Raw genomic sequence first — 17,500 nt, forward strand, 5'->3', positions numbered from 1 at the left:
CATTCTTTTTTCGGGTATGCCTGTAACACGGCCTATTTCACAATTTCTTTTCCCGATCTTATGCAACTCAATGACACGAACTATGTCAAATGGGCTCGTATGTTTGCCACACATTATGCAGCAATGAGGAACAGCGAAGGTTTCAAGTATACACAGCCGTAAATCTTTGATCATCAGTCAGTAAATCACTTCGTTATCTGATATCAAGTCAAACACTGGAACCATTAAATCAGCTGTCAGTGTGTGAGGGTGTGAGCTAAGTTGCCATGTATTCATTTTCTCCTGGCGTGTTTTTCAAACTGAAACAAATAGATAACCGTTTTCTACTAAGTCGCAAGCAGCAGCGGGAGTTCGCGTTTCATATATATATATATATATATATATATATATATATATATATATATATATATATATATATATATATATATATATATATATATATATATATATATATATATATATATATATATATTTATTTATTTATTTATTTGCTTACGAGACGCTTCTTCTTTTTATTTTGTTTGTGGGTCTCTGTTGGTGTCTTCACCTGCGCGACTACTCAGTCACAGCCTGGCCCCACCTCCCACTCCCTCCCCGCGGACCAGTTGGCTCTCTACGCCTCAGTACCATTATTAACCGTACAGTGTTTAGTAGGTACGAGTATTTATACTATTTTGGTTTTGAATCATATTACGTGCCTTCAACTTTGTTTGTATATATATAAGACTTGTCACTAACAGTAACAAAGAATATTTCGACAAGTCAGGAGTGAATATTTTCATACACATACCTATCTTTTGGGCTCGGAGTTGGCTACACGGGGCGGGCTGCTGTTTCCCCAGAATTCATCACATACAAAAAGGTAAGTTATTTCTCAAATCCATAACTAGAAAGAAAAAAAAAAGAAAGAAACGAGAATTCAGAGTAATCGGTAAAAATCCAAAGTATGTTCTATTTTTTTGAGAACTGTGGGTGTAGTAGCCACGACCTACAGACGTGGGGTGCTGCCAGATGCACATCCAGTCATTTTCTTGAACATGCAATTCTTGTATATTTATAAGTTTTTATAATATACTTATTTGTTACACACAATATAGTGTTCTAGAAGGTGTATGTAAAGGTGAAAATAAAAGCCTTAACAAACATAAAAATAAAATTTCGCATCCCTTGTTTGGTATCGGTAGCTCTGAGGAGGGAATTTCCATTCATAGCATGGGAATAATAAACATATGAAACTTTTCTCTCTCTCTCTCTCTCTCTCTCTCTCTCTCTCTCTCTCTCTCTCTCTCTCTCTCTCTCTCTCTCTATCTCATTATATGGGGTGAAAAAAAAAATGCAACCTGACAAAACCTTTATCTCTGTCAAGGCACATCATTTTCTATTATATGGGATAATATATATATATATATATATATATATATATATATATATATATATATATATATATATATATATATATATATATATATATATATATATATATATATATATATACACACACCAGCCGTTCTATTTGTGTTTTCGTTCACTCCTGGAAACATCTGAACAATACTACACCCAAGAACAAGTTAGGAGGAGAGGGTGAGAAAAACTGATGGAGACGACTCTGAATTTCTAACTTCATATAAGCTGTTTTAGTTAGAGATGAGATGTGAAATTGGAGGAGAGGGTGAGAAAAACTGGTGGAGACAACTCTGAATATCTAACTTCATATAGTTAGTTAGAGATGAGATGTGAGATTTCCAGCTTAGATTATTAGTGAAAGACTGACAGAGGAAGTTCAATGTAGAAGCAGGAGACCGTTGTGTCAATGAAAAAAAAACAAAAAAGGGGAAGGTTTTGTTAAGTTAACAGATGAAGGAACTGAATTTTGAGGCATTGCTTTATCCCAAACAGAAATTTTAAAAAGATTAGAAGTATGGTGTTGTGTGGTTTCTCTATGTTAGCTGTTTAGTTTCTAAAGGGTTGGACGTCTATGAAGAGACGTGAAGAAAAGAAGATGATATTACATAGAAGGTAAGAAGGTAGGAACATAGTTTGGAAATTAAAGATTGTGCCATATTCTGTCAAAACCTTTTGATATATCTAAGACAACAACGAAAGTTTCACAAAATCTTTAAAATTGCATAAGGACGACTCAGTAAGGATAGCCAATAGAGCGGCCATGACTGAACTCATACTGGCGATCACATGTATGGTCATGAAATGATAGAAGTTTAAGAATTTTCCTATTCAGGATATATATTAAAAACATCAGAGGGCTAGGAAATTAAATCAATAGGGCAGTAGTTTAAGAGATTAGAACAGAAACCTTTTTCACACTCTATTCTCGAACATTAAAGACAAAAGCCTCTCTTGGGTAGAGCATGTCAGAGGATCAACACTGCTTTCACAGGTGTATTTCTGTGAGTGTTGTATGAAGTGAACATGGGTGTCCCCATTTGTTTCAGGCACCACGTGATCACTTCCTTATTAATGGGGAACAAGGGAGCGTGAGACAATGAAGGTAGACTCTGACATAATTTGTGAGTAGCTTCGTCCCTTTGTATGGAGAGAGAGAGAGAGAGAGAGAGATAAACGGGTTGTGTCTTCATATACAACTGCGAGCGTTCAGTTGCCAGACGCCACCAAGCTGGATCACCTCGGGCATAAAAGTCGGTGACCCAGCAGGCCTCCTGTTCTTTCCTGCTTCCGCCTTCTCGCCTTCTCTGCTAGTATGTTTGTAAGTAATTACATTTCCACTATTGTAAGTGACTTAAACATTTTTTTGTTCACTGCAGTTATGCGCCTGGCTGGTGTTTAAATAACGAATTGTGAGATTATTGTGAAAATGTTTATGTGTGGAGTTGGAGTATGACGAGATGGTAAATAAATTTTGTGTTATTGCGGTTGTGTTGTGAAGAGAAGGGAGTAACTTGTCTGCTTTGCTCCTGATATCCGGGCTGAAGCTTGTGTTGTTTTGTGTTTGTTTGTCTCTTTTTTTTTCATGTAAAAATAATCGTTGTATTTCTGTTAAGATGTGGGTTCCTTGTGTCATACTAAGGGGAAACAATTGAGACACTGCTGTCCTCAAACAGTAGGAATTACCTGGGTAAGCGATTTCATGTTGTGTCCGCGGGTGTAACAAGTAGTGTGGTACGCTGTCCATAACAATAGGCAGATTTGGAAGAGTATGACTAGGCGAAGTACAAGCACGAACACATAATTTCAGAAAACAACATAAATCTTCCAAAGGGTTAATACCAGCTAGGGCATGAAAACATCATTACGAGGGATCATAATGTGTAGCAGGAAATAGTTGGAAAGTGGAGAAGAGGGAGGAACAAGTACTGAATCATCCACGGTAGAGTTTTTAGCAAAGGTGTGAGATAAAATTTCAGCTTTAGAGATAGATGAGATAGCAGTTGTACTATCAGGTTGAAATAAATGTGGCAAAGATGAAGAAGCAAAGTTACTAGAGATATTTTTTGACGAGGTGTCCGAAGTCACAAGAGGAAATATAAAGTGCATTAAATTCAGGTGATGAAAGGTTCCAGTATCTCTTGTGGGTATAACCCACCTACCATGTATAACACAAGAATAGGATGTGTTAAACCAAGGTTTAGAAGGTTTAGGAAGAGAAAAAATGAGGAATGTACACCTCCATGCCAACCACCATCACATTTGTTATGCGTTCAGCATACAGAGACGGGTCTCTGATACGGAAGCAGTAATCATTCCAAAGAAAATCCGAATAGTACCTCTTCAGTTCCCCTAATTAGCAGGAAAAAAACGCTAGAGGTGCCTCCACTTTTGGGGATTCTGAGGAGGGAGTAGAACAAATAACAAAGTTGTGGTTGTGGTAGGAGTCCAACAGGAAAGACTTTGATGACATACGCAAAAGGATTAGAAGTTAGGAAAAGATCAAGATTATTGGGTGTTTCTCCATCACGGTCAGAAATACGAATAGAGTGTTGCAATACTTGCTCTAGATCATGGAGGATAGTAAAGTTGAATACTAGTTCAACAGGATGGTCAGTGAAGAATGAGGAATAACAAAGCTATTGGTGAACAATGAAGTCTCCAAGAATGGAAATTTCCGTGAAAGGTAAGAATCAGAATTTGGTCCAATGTGAAAGTTAAACAGTAAACAAAAAAAAAAAAAAATATAGCTAGTGGAGTTAGTACAGAGCTATACAACACAGAAAAAAAAAATTTTAGAGTGAATAGTCGTAGGTGGATGGTAGAAGCTTTGGAAGACTCAAGCGTGCGGGTACGAGAGCAAGTTGGGTTGTTATGACAAAGAAACTAAGAGGGAACAGAGAAGTAATTACTGTCAGGCCTCAGACACCTGCGTTTCGGTGAGGAAAAGAAGATGAGGTTTACTAGAGGAGAGATGGTGTTCCAAATCTAAATCTAGATCTAAAGGCACGAATATTGCAGAAGTTAATGAAGTAAAAGTTAAGAGGGTGTCAAGGGATTTACGAATGATACCAGAAGAAATGCAGTCCGACCTGAAGACATTTGTGGTCCCCTCTAGAGATGTGGACTCTGAGACTTGTGTAGGAATCATCATATTGAATTTTTATTTATTTATTTATTTATTTATTTCATTATTATTATTATTTTATAATTATGTAGGAGGGAAACTAGCCAAGGGCAACAAAAATCCAATTAAAAAAAAAAAAAGCCCACAGAGATGCCAGTCCCAGGAAAGGGTCCAAAGCGGTAGTCAAAAATTGAAGGATAATTTAGTAAGTGTCTTGAAACCTCCCTCTTGAAGGAATTCAATTTACAGGAAATTGGAAATACAGAAGCAGGCAGGAAGTTCCAGAGTTCACCAGAGAAAGGGATGAATGATTGAGAATACTGGTTAACTCTTGCATTTGAGAGGTGGACAGAATAGGGGTGAGAGAAAAAAAAGAAAAACTTGAGCAGCGAGGCCGCAGGAGGAGGGGAAGAATGCAGTTAGCAAGATGAGAAGAGCAGTTAGCATGAAAATAGCAGCAGAAGACAGCTAGAGATGAAATACTGCAGCGATGAGAGAGAGGCTGAAGACAGTCAGTTAGAAGAGAGGAGTTGATGAAACGAAAAACTTTTGATGCCACCCTGTCTAAAAGAGCAGTATGAGTGGAACCCCCCCAGACATGTGAAGCATACTCTATACATGGACGGATAAGGCCCTTGTACAGAGTTAGCAGTTGGGAGGGGGGAGGTGAGGGAAACTGGCGGAGACGTCTCAGAACGCTTAACTTCATAGAAGCTGTTTTAGCTAGAGATGAGATGTGAAGTTTCCAATTCAGATTATAAGTTAAGGACAGACCGAGGATGTTCAGTGTAGAGGAGAGGGACAGTCGAGTATCATTGAAGAAGAGGGGATAGTTGTCTAGAAGGTTGTGTCGAGTTGATAGATGGAGGAATTGAGTTTTTGAGGCACTGAACAATACCAAGTTTGCTATGCCCCAATCAAAAATTTTAGAAAGATCAAAAGTCAGGCGTTCTCTGGCTTCCCTGCGTGAAATGTTTACTTCCTGAAGGGATGGACGTCTATGAAAAGACGTGGTAAAATACAGGGTGGTATCATCAGCGTAGGAGGGGATAGGGTAAGAAGTTTGGTTTAGAAGGTCATTGATGAATAATAATAAGAAAGTGGGTGACATGACAGAACCCTGAGGAACACCACCGTTAATAGATTTGGAGAAGAACACTGACTGTCTACCACAGGAGCAATAGAACGGTCAGAAAGGAAACATGAGATGAAGTTACAGAGAGAAGGATAGAAGCCGTAGGACGGTAGTTTGGAAGTCAAGGCTTTGTGCCAGATTCTATACAAAAACTTTTTGATATTTTGAATGATGGGTGTGTGTATAGTTGTGTGAAGGAAAAGAGTTGTCTTTTTTCTATTGAGAGAGCAGTCTGTGACTGCCCACTTGTATTAAGACACAAAGGAAACGTTCACTGAGGTCTGAGTTGGGTCATTGATAAGTTCACAACACCCCTCGATCCAATACAAAACCAGTTTAGTGCTGGGAGCAACTATTGTTTTGACAGGTGCCTATTGCCTCCCTCTGTGTTTTTTTTTTTTTTTTCGTTTGGTTGTTCTTTTTGTTGTTTTTTTTATGTCGTTTTAGTTTAGTTTAGTTTAGTTTAGTTTAGTTGTTTGTCGTTATTCCATGTTATTTTTGTTGTTGTTGTTGTTGTTGTTGTTGTTGTTTTTGTTGTTGTTGTTCTTGTCGTCGTTGCTGTTGTTTATATCGGTGTTCTTGTTGTTGTTGTCGTAGTTTTTGTTGTTATTGTTGTTATTATTGTTGTTGTTGTTGTTGTTTAAAGTTGTGATTGTTTTTTTATTTTAGTGTTGTTCGATGTTGTTCTTGTTGTTTCGTATTTTTGTTGTTTGATGGTGTCACTCTTATATAATGTTTGTTCAGTGTAAGACAACCACAAGAGTAGCTGCAACTCACGGTGCAACGGTGCTTGCATGTCTCGACTCGACCACAACCTGCGAGAAAAGGAAATATAATGAACAGTTACAACTTGGGTCAGGGCTCATGATTTATTGATTTAAAAAAATAAGGAAGTGGTGCAACATCTCTGTGAAAATTTGCACTCGCATCACCGATAATATAAATGTATTATTGTTCTGTGCTGTGACTTGCATGTAAATAAAGGGTAATTAGTGTTAACATAATACAAACAAAGTTTTAGTTTCTACTATAAATAATCTGGGAAGAAGATGAGTGCGTATATAGGTAGCTATTGTTTTGAGGAGCGAGCCTGCCTGTATCGAGGAGAGGCCCTGCACGCAGGAAAGTCCCCGCACACTGCGCATTTGAGAGCCAGTCTCGCCTCGTGATTGGTGCAAGAAGTCTAGTCTCATGAATGGCCGCCACCTTCTCATCAGCTAACTTAACGTAACCTAATCTAACCAAATTAAGCTAACCTTACCTAACCTAACCAAATCTAACCTAATAATCAAACCTAACCTGACTAACTTAAACCTAACCTTACCTAACCCAGCTGAAATAATGTTTTATAATAAACAAGAGACGATATCCAGTAATTTGGTACAAGGTAGTTAGGTTAAACGGTAGTTAGGTTAAGGTTAAAGTTAGGTCAGGTTACATTAGTTAGTTTCGGGTTAGATTAGATGATAAGAAGGTGGCAGATAATTACATGGCGAGACTGCACGCATATGCGCAGAGAGTGCGAGGACTTTCCTGAGTGCAGGCCCTCCCCCTCGAGTAGCAGTCACCAGCCGACAGCCTTTCAAGTCAGTTCTCCGCCACCTTAAAGCTTGCACTTGTTAAATTCTTTAAGTTAATGAGAATTTAGAGGCTCGGAACTTGGATAACCAAACAGAAAGTTGTCTTTGCTACGAAAACACGACCAGAGACTAGCTTGGTGCGCACAGTGACACCAACTCGCCAGTGACCCCAGCCATCACAACTTCCTGCTATCCACTTGTACCACAGCAAAGTTATCAGTTAATTAAAATTATATTTTGCGATGCTTTCTGTAATTATGTGTTAGCTGAGAGAGCAAAAGGATTAGTGTTAAGGTCAAAAATTTCCCATAATTAATTTTGGTAATCCGAGTGAGGAAGACGGCTTCTTGTAGCTACCGAAAGTTATAGAAGCTTCATAACAGATGTTTCGTATGGCATTAGTTGGCCACAGGAACACTCACAGAGCAATTCTGCAAATTCACGGATGTGAAATAAGGACTTTTCAGTGACGTGAAACCTTTGACCACGATCGAAGATCAAAATAGGTGTTAAAATAGCCTCACGAATTATCCATATTGTATCCGGTTATCAATGAGGTAAACCGGTAAAACGGACCTTAGTGACATAACGGAACACATTAAAGGCATAAATAGAGAAATACAAAACCACTATTCTTCAGAGATTGTTATAGTGCAAATATAACCTAAAATATAATGGCATCTGGCAAGGAAGGTAGGAGACACGTGTGCTGCCATCTCAGGTAATTCGTAGACAGGAAAATGTGGGATGAAGTCATAAAGGCGTATTATACAAACCACTAATCTAAAGCCCAGCCTGAAACATCTCAAACATATGTTGAGGTCAGTAGAACTGGAGGTGTAAACTACCACAACGTATAAGGTTAAATAAGAACAACCTAAAATTAGATCTACAAACATGTCTATTAAAATCTTAAAGAAATCCTTCGCAACAAAACAAGGTTGGTTGGCAAGAACTATCAAGTAAAGCAATGAGCTAACAGGCAGTGAAAAATTAACCCAGGGCAAATTACAGAGTAGAAAAATCAATAAAGAAAAAAAAAGTAGTTGTCAGGGTACATTCAACCAGTTAGAAGGTAAACTGTGAGCTGATGAACATTCTGAAGCTATGAACAATTCAATTCAGACTATGAATAACAAGAAGTAAATTATGGGGAACGGTTAACTATGTTTGAAGATGAATTAGAAGTATTACGAAGTAATTCAACTAATAACACCCCCCCCCCACAATTCCGCAATGAAAGCCCAGCTTTACATAACACTGCCAGTTATAACTTTACCAGTATTTACAAGGAATATCACTGAGTGACAATCATTCTGGAAAAGATAGAAGGGATTAATCCATCAAAGACAAGGCATTGCACAAAATAAGTAAATTCTCCTGTCTGTTAAGGCAACTAAAAGACATTGCCTACCTAATAATTTATAAATTCGTTATTACAGAAGAAAATTATGATCAGGTTGCCATCAGGTTGCTCAGAGAGAATTATAATGAAAAGGAGCTAATAAGCACTAAATTCATCTATAAACTCCTAGATTTACTATCTCTTAACCATAATTATAAGGAATTACAACTTTTCAGGTTCAATTAGAATGCCTGAAGTCAATAATATTGAGGATACAGCTTGATAAGCCTTATAATAGAAAGGAAGCTAAGAAAACACTAGAAATGTTGTATTTACCTAAAAAGCCAACTCATCTTCAAGGAAATTGATGAATCATTGCTGAAAATTTACAGAAACATGAGCAATGAAGAGACATTGAAACCAAATAAAATAGATCCTAATGAAACTTACCATGAACAGGTGAACAAGATCCAACCCTATAAAATGAAAGGAAGCGAATCCAAACCTAACTATTACCCAGCAAATGAAGCCAAGCCAGGTTATGGGGACCCGGAAACAATAGGTAACTTCTCTACCACTGTAAATAAGAGGGCAGAGGTACCACCCCATGCTAACTATAATAACAAGACAGGAGCGAGACCTAAAACGCCAACACTAAGGAAATGTGCGTTTTGCTCTGAACAACACAATACACTGCTGCAATTACCAAGGGTTAGAAAGGACGATAAACAGACTATGGTCAGACCATTTTACCCTAAGCATTTGGGCGTTGTCCTTTCCGGGGATTTCCCGGCCTATAGCTCTGCCAATCTTCTATAACACACCTCATGTCAGGTACTTACTACTTCAAAATTACAAGGAGTTTAAGTTTACACTCTAATCCTCTAAAAAAGCTTAGTTAATGTAGTATATGTTTATTTATTTTTTTAGTAACAACTGTATTTTTTTTTCGGGGGGGAAACCACAATTCTCTAAAAAGCTAAGTTAATGTAGTATTTTTTTTTTTTTTTGTGATAACTGCATTTTTTTCAAACAGCACAATATTTAGCTGAGTTTCCTCCCTGCGATGTAACGTTTTTATTATTATTATTATTATTATTATTATTATTATTATTATTATTATTATTATTATTATTATCTTTTTTTTTTTTTTTAATGCTTCAGCCAGGTCGCACTGTCAGAGCGGCTGTGTCATTCCATTGGTCACTTCCATCCGCAACACGTGCGTGAGGAGGAAGACATAGAGATAGATAGACATAGAGAGAGAGAGAGAGAGAGAGAGAGAGAGAGAGAGAGAGAGAGAGAGAGAGAGAGAGAGAGAGAGTGGGATTATCTAATCCGATAATTTGCTCAGCGCAAGGATTGGCAACGCCACAGGCCAGGAAATCCCCGTAAAGGACAACGCCTAAATGCTTTAGATAAAATGATCAGACCATAGTGGAGCTAGAAGTGTGCACATTATACTTAAATGAATCACACCAAATAAAAAAAAAAAAGTAAGAGAAACCTGCATATGTTCCCTATATGTAAGAAAGGAGTGCATCATGTTACTCTATGTAAGGTAATATGGTATGAAATTAAAATAACCCTTTCACATAATGAAACCAACAATAAGCATCCTGCCTCCTGCAGCAGTTTTTATAGCAGAATTAGATATTAGTAGTCAAAGATGGAGGTCAAGATTCTGTTCCACACAGGATCACAGAAAAACTCTGTAAGTAAAGATAAAAGTAACAGCTTTAAACCTGCCAATGAAAGGACAAGATCAATTAAAAATTTCGAGTCTCCTAACCAATAAAAATACCCAAACTTATGTATCAATCAATCAATCAATCAATCAATCAATATATATATATATATATATATATATATATATATATATATATATATATATATATATATATATATATATATATATATATATATATATATATATATATATATATATATATATATATGAAGAGGCAGTAGGTACCTGCCGAAACGATAATTACTCCCAGCGAGGTTTAAACACTGAAACAGGCGGTGCTGTGAACTTATTATTAAACACAGATATGACCTTACTAAACGTTTCCTTGTGTGTCTCACAATACATAAGGGCAGTCACAACCTGCCCTATAAAGAAAACTCTCTTCCTTCACACAAAATTACAAGCTCCTAGTTACACACACACCCTTCACTCAAAATTCAAAATTATCATGGCGACTCCTACACCAGCTTCGAAGTTTCTTTCTGGGAGGGGACCACAAATGTCCCTTGGTCAGATTGCTCTTCTGATATCGACCCTAAGTGTCTTGACACCCACCTCTACTTTTTCTTCATTAACTACTACATCATTCGCGTTCTTAGATTTAATTTTCAATCTGTAGAACACCACCTCTCCTCTACTAAACTTTCACAGGAGAAGGCAGTAGACACCTGCCGAAACGATAATTACTACAAGTGAGGTCTTAAGCACTGTTCAGGGGGTGCTGTGAACTTATCATTAAACCCAGCTGTGACCTCACTGAACGTTTCCCTTTGTGTCTCACAACACAAGGGGGTAGTCACAGCCTGCCCTCTAACGACAACTTTTTTCCTCCACACAAAACTACAAGCACCTAATAACACACACACCATTCACTCAAAAATTTCAAGATTATCATGGCGACTCCTACACCAGCCTCGGAATCCCCATCTGGGGAGGGGACTATGAATGTCCCCAGGTCGGACTGCCTTTCTGTCGACGACCCTAAGTATCTTGATATCCCCCCTCAACTTTTTCTTCGTTAAGTTCTGCAACATTCGCGGCCTAAGATCTAATTTTCAATCTGTAGAACACCACCTTTCCTCTTCTAAACCTCATCTTCTTTTCCTCACTGAAACTCGGGTGTCTGAGGCAACTGACAGTAGCCCCTTTTCTGTTCCCTCCTACTTTCTCTATCCTCATTTTCGATTCAAAGCTGGATGTTGCGTTTATATGCGAAATTACTTAACCTGCTCTCGTGCCCCCGTTCGTGAATCTTTCCAGTTTTCCACCATCTGGCTACGACTACAGAGTCACTCTCAAACTAAAATTTATCTGTGCTGTATACCTCTCACCTAACTCCTCTGACTAAGAAATTCTTTGACTACTTAACTTCCAAAGTGGGGCACATTCTGACCCTCTTCTCTTTTGCAGAGATCTCCATTCTTGGAGACTTCAATGTTCACCACCAGCTTTGGCTTTCCTTTCCCTTCACTGACCATCCTGGTGAACTAGCCTTCAACTTTGCTATCCTTCACGACCTAGAGCAATTGGTGCAACACCCTACTCGTATTCCTGACCGTGTTGGAGATACGCCCAACATTCTTGACCTTTTCCTGACCTCTAATCCTTCTGCTTATGCTGTCACCCTTTCTTCTCCCTTGGGCTCCTCCGATCACAATCTCATATCTGTATCTTGTCCTATCACTCCAATCCCTCCTCAGGATCCCCCTAAGCGTAGGTGCCTCTGACGTTTTGACTCTGTCAGTTGGGGGGACCTGAGGAGGTATTTTGCTGATAGTGATAGTGTCTGGCATGGAAATGTACATTCCTCGCTCTTTTTCTCAACCTAAACCTTCCAAACCTTGGTTCAACACAGCTTGTTCTCGTGCTATACATGATATAGAGGTGGCCCATAAAGGGTATTTAAGCCTTCCATCACCAGAATCTCATGCACTTTATATTTCTGCCCGGAACCATGCCAAGCAACTAGCCAAAAACTCCTTCACTAACAGAAAGTGTCAAAATCTTTCAAGATCTAACTCCCCTCGTGACTTCTGGCATATAGCCATAAATATCTCCAATAACTTTGCTTCTTCTTCTTTCCCTCCTTTATTTCAAACAGATGGCACCACTGCTATCACATCTATTTTTAAAGCTGAACTCTTCGCTCAAAGCTTTGATAAAAACTTTACCTTGGACGATTCTGGGTTTGTTCCTCCTTCTCCTCCACCCTCTGACTACTTCATGCTACCTATTAAAATTCTTCGCAATGATGTTTTCCATGCTCTTGTTGGCCTAAACCCTCGTAAGGCTTATGGACCTGATGGGGTCCCTCCTATTGTTCTCCAGAACTGTGCCTCCATGCTTGCACCTTGTCTAGTCAAACTCTTTCAGCTCTGTCTGTCAACATCTACCTTTCCTTCTTGCTGGAAGTTTGCCTACATTCAACTTTTTCCTATAAAGGGCGACCGTTCTAATCCATCAAACTACCGTCCTATTGCTTTAATTTCCTGCCTATCTAAAGTTTTTGAATCTATCCTCAACAGGAAGATTCTTAAACATCTATCACTTCACAACCTTCTATCTGATTGCCAGTATGGGTTCCGTCAAGGCCTCTCTAATGGTGATCTTCTGGCTTTTCTTACTGAGTCTTGGTCATCCTCTTTTAGAGATTTTAGTGAAACTTTTGCTGTTGCCTTGGACATATCAAAAGGTTTCGATAGAGTCTGGCACAAAGCTTTGATTTCCAAACTACCCTCCTACGGTTTCTATCCTTCTCTCTGTAACTTCATCTTAAGTTTCCTTTCTGACCGTTCTATTGCTACTGTGGTAGATGGTCACTGTACTTCCTCAAGGTTCTGTCCTGTCAGCCACTTTCTTCTTATTATTCATTATTGATCTTCTAAACAAAACTTCTTGTTCTGTCCACTCCTATGCTGATGATACCACCCTGCATTTTTCCATGTCTTTTCATAGACGTCCAACCTTCCAGGAGGTAAAGATTTCACGCAGGTAAGCCACAGAACGCTTGACTTATGATCTTTCTAAAATTTCTGATTGGGGTAGAGCAAACTTGGTATTGTTCAATGCCTCAAAAACTCAATTCCTCCATCTATCAACTCGACACAACCTTCCAGACAAGTATCCCCTTTTCTTCAATGACACTCAACTGTCCCCTTCTTCTACACTGAACATCCTTTGTCTTTCCTTTACTTATAATCTGAACTGGAAACTTCACATCTAATCTCTAGCTAAAACAGCCTCTATGAATTAAGCGTTCTGAAACTTTTCCGCCAGTTTTTCTCACCTCTGCAGCTGCTAACTCTGTACAAGGGCCTTATCCGTCCATATATGGAGTATGATTCACATGTCCTGTTGGGGGTTCCACTCATGCTGCTCTTCTAGACAGGGTGGATTCAAAAGCTTTTCGTTTCATCAACTCCTCTCCTCTAACTGACTGTCTTCAGCCTCTTTCTCACCGCCGCAATGTTGCATCTGTAGCTGTCTTTTACCGCTATTTTCATGCTAACTGCTCTTCTGATCTTGCTAACTGCATGCCTCCCCTCCTCCCGCGGCCTCGCTGCACAAGACTTTCTTCTTTCTCTCTCTCTTATTCCGTCCACCTCTCTAACGAAAGAGTTACCGGTATTCTCAATCATTCATCCCTTTCTCTGGTAAACTCTCGAACTCCCTGCCTTCTTCTCTATTTTCACCTTCCTATGATTAGAATTCCTTCAAGAGGAAGGTTTCAAGACACTTATCCATCAGTTTTTTTACTACTGCCTTGACCCTTTTATGGGACTGGCATTTCAGTGGGCATTATTTTTTAATTGGATTTTTGTTGCCCTTGGCCAGTGTCCCTCCTACATAAAAATAAATAAATAAATAAATAAATAAATAAATAAACAGCACGAATTCCTTATAGATATCCATAAGGCTCTAGGTGAATGATCCAAAGGTAATATTAAGCTAATAAAAAATCTTAGGCTATACATGGATAAAGAGCAAATCATAAGGTGCGGAGTTAGAACTACCATATGGAACAAAGCAACCTATCCGGCTACCAAAGGAGAGTTACCTCACCAAATTAATCAGAATGGAAGCTCATAGAATAACATTGCATGGAAGGATTGAAGAAACACTATCTCAAGTTAGATACGTCAAGTTGAGATACGTCAAGTACTAAAAACTTAACTGAAGGAGTGGAACATATGCTGACGTTATGAGGCCAGAACCCCCAAATCTACCTTCGGAAAAAGTAACCGTAGGTAGACCCTTCGAAGTAACGGGAGCAGAATACACGAGCGCTCTGATAATAGCAGATGAGAGTGACGTTCAAAAAAAAGCTTTATATATGTTCATTCACCTGTGCCAGGACAAGATATATTTATCTAGAAGTTACTGAAATTTTGTTTTTTATGTGGGAGGGACACTACCCAAGGGCAACAGAAATCCAGTAACAGAAAATAACCACTAAAATGCCCGTCTTAACAGGGTCCAATGCGTTAGTAAGAAATTGAAGGATGTGTCTTGAAACCTCCCTCTTTAAGGAGTTCAAGTCATGGGATGGTGGAAATACGGAAGACAGGGAATTTCAGAGATTACCAGAGAAAGGTATGAATGACTGAGAACACTCGTTAACTCTTGCATTAGAGAGATGGACAGAATAGGAATGAGAGAAAGAAGAAAGTATTATGCATTGAGGTTGCGGGAGGAGAGCAGGCATGCCGTTAGCGAGATCAGAAGAGCAGTTAGGATAAAAATAGCGATAGAAGATACCAAGAGATGCAACATCGCGGCGCTGAAAAAGAGGCTAAAGATAGTCAGTTAGAGGAGAGGAGTTGATGAAACAAAAACCTTTTCATTCCACTCTAGAAGAACGGTATGAGTGGAACACCACACACGTGAAGAATACTCCATACATGGAAAGATAAGGCCCTTGTACAGAGTTAGCAGCTGGGAGTGGGTGGTTGAGGAAAACTGGTGGAGACGTCTCAGAACACCTAACTCTATAGAAGGTGTTTCACCTAGAGATGAGATGTGAAGTTTCCAGTTTAGATTTTAAGAAAATGACAGGCCGAGAATGTTCAGTGTAGAAGAGCAGGACAGTTGACTGTCATTGAAAAAGAGGGAATTGTTGTCTGGAAGATTGTGTTGAGTTGAAAGGTGGAGCAATTTAGTTTTTGAGGCATTGAACAATTCCAGCTTTGCTCTGGCCCAGTCAGAAATTTTAGAGAGATCAGAAGTCAGGCGTTCTGTGGGTTCCCTGCGTGAACTGTTTATTTCCTGAAAGATTGGACGTCTACGAAAAGATGTGGAAAAGTGCAGGGTGGTATCATCAGCATAGGAGTGGATAGGACAAAAAGTTTAGTTTAGAAGATCATTGACGAATAAAAGGATGAGAGTGGGTGACAGGAGAAACATTGGGAAACACCATTGTTAATAGATTTAGGAAGAAAAAACTGAGCCTCTACCACGGCACAAATAGGACGGTTATAGAGAAAACGATATAAGCCATTGGAGGGCAATTTGGAAATCAAAGTTTTGTGCCAGACTCTATCAAAAGCTTTTCATATGTCTAAAACACCAACAAAAGTTTCACCAAGATCTCTAAAAGAGACCAAGACTCATTGAGGAAAGTCAGATCATCGGTACAGCGACCTTTGAAGGAACCCCATACTGGCGATCAGATAGAAGGTTGTGAAGTCATATGATTAAGAATCTTCCTGTTGAAGATAGATTCAAAAACTTTAGATAGGCAGGAAAATAAAGGAATAAGACAGTAGTTTGAAGGATTAGAACGGTCACCCTTTTTTAGGAACAGGCTGAATGTAAGCAAACTTCCATCAAGAAGAAAAGGTAGATGTTGATAGACAGAACTGAAAGAGGCGCAAATTCTAAGAACAGTAGGAGAGACCCTATCAGATTATTAAACTTCCGAGACCCTCAGAAGGTATTGTTCATTGTCTCAAAATCTCAATTACTCCATTTATCAATTCGACGCAACATTCCAGACAACTATCCACTCTTTTTGAATGCCTTTCAACTGTATCCCTCTTCTACACTGAATATCCTCTGTCTGTCCTTTAGTTATAAACTTTACTTATAAACACAAGCCTTTCTTTTTTTCTCTCAATCTTATTGTATCCACCTCTAATGCAAGAGCTAAGCAGTATTCTCATTCATTCATCCCTGTCTGTGGTAAACTCTAGAACTCCCTACCTGCTTCTGTATTTCCTTCCTATGACTTGAACTCTTTCAAGAGGGAGGTTTCAAGACCTGTATTTTTGACTAAGGCTTTCGCCTCTATATGGGGACTGGCACCTCAGTGTGCCTTTTTTTTTTTCTTTTTTTTTTACCTTGGCCGGTGCCCCTCCTACATAAAAAAAAAAAAAGAAATACAGAATATAGGTCCCAGTTTCTTTGTGGGAAAGTTATCAACAAAACAAATTGTTACATAGGTGGGAGAAATACTGGTCTGAAGAGTATCTTGTCAGTCTTTGCGAGAAATTCTATGGCGCTGAACCAGGTGAAAAAATAGTTTCCGTTAAGGAAGGTGAAATTGTCTCGTTAAAAATGGAGCAGAGTCGTTTCACTTGCCCTTTAGCTAGGATACTGAGATTGTATCCTGGTAAAAATTCTTGTAAAGGGACAAAGAACTCTTAGAACTATCATCAACATAATTCCATTAGAGTACTCTCCTGAGTCTGCCCCAATCAACCGTATTGAGGTCCGCAGATCCGGAGGGTTGCCTTTGGTCCAGGAGAATACAGACATTCAAGTGCGGACCAGGCCAGTATTCCACTCGCATCACGCATAACATCTATGTAATATTGGTTTGTGCTAAGATTTGTATATATATTGTAAAGGCATACTAAAGGGTAGTTAAGATTAATATAGTACAAACTTAGTATAAGTTACTACTATAAATAAATTGGGAAGTAGATATGTAGGGATGTAGGTAGCTATTGGTTTGACGTGGCGAGTTGAGAGCCCACAGGAGCGAATCTGCCTGCCTCAAATATCAATCGCCTGCCACCAGCTTTTCAAGCCAGTTTTGCGCTACACTAGAACTTGCACTTATTAATTCACTAAGTTAATAAGAACTTAGAAGCTTGGAACTTGGATGACCACAAAGAAAGCTGTCTTCGCTACGAAAACACGACCAACCACTGGGTTGGAA

General features: G+C 38.9%; 1 long non-coding RNA gene across 1 annotated transcript in view; it reads right to left on the reverse strand.

Annotated features, from left to right (window-relative positions):
* LOC135097688 (uncharacterized) overlaps positions 1–17,500 on the reverse strand; it is a 24,222-nt gene that overhangs the window by 5,124 nt on the left and 1,598 nt on the right. Inside the window, exon 2 of the long non-coding RNA XR_010265975.1 lies at positions 6,441–6,478. This is a non-coding gene — a long non-coding RNA (uncharacterized LOC135097688). The remainder of the gene's footprint in view (positions 1–6,440; positions 6,479–17,500) is intronic.

This window comes from Scylla paramamosain, unplaced genomic scaffold (assembly GCF_035594125.1).
Source record: "Scylla paramamosain isolate STU-SP2022 unplaced genomic scaffold, ASM3559412v1 Contig28, whole genome shotgun sequence".
In the NCBI taxonomy this organism is placed as follows: Eukaryota; Metazoa; Arthropoda; class Malacostraca; order Decapoda; family Portunidae; genus Scylla; species Scylla paramamosain.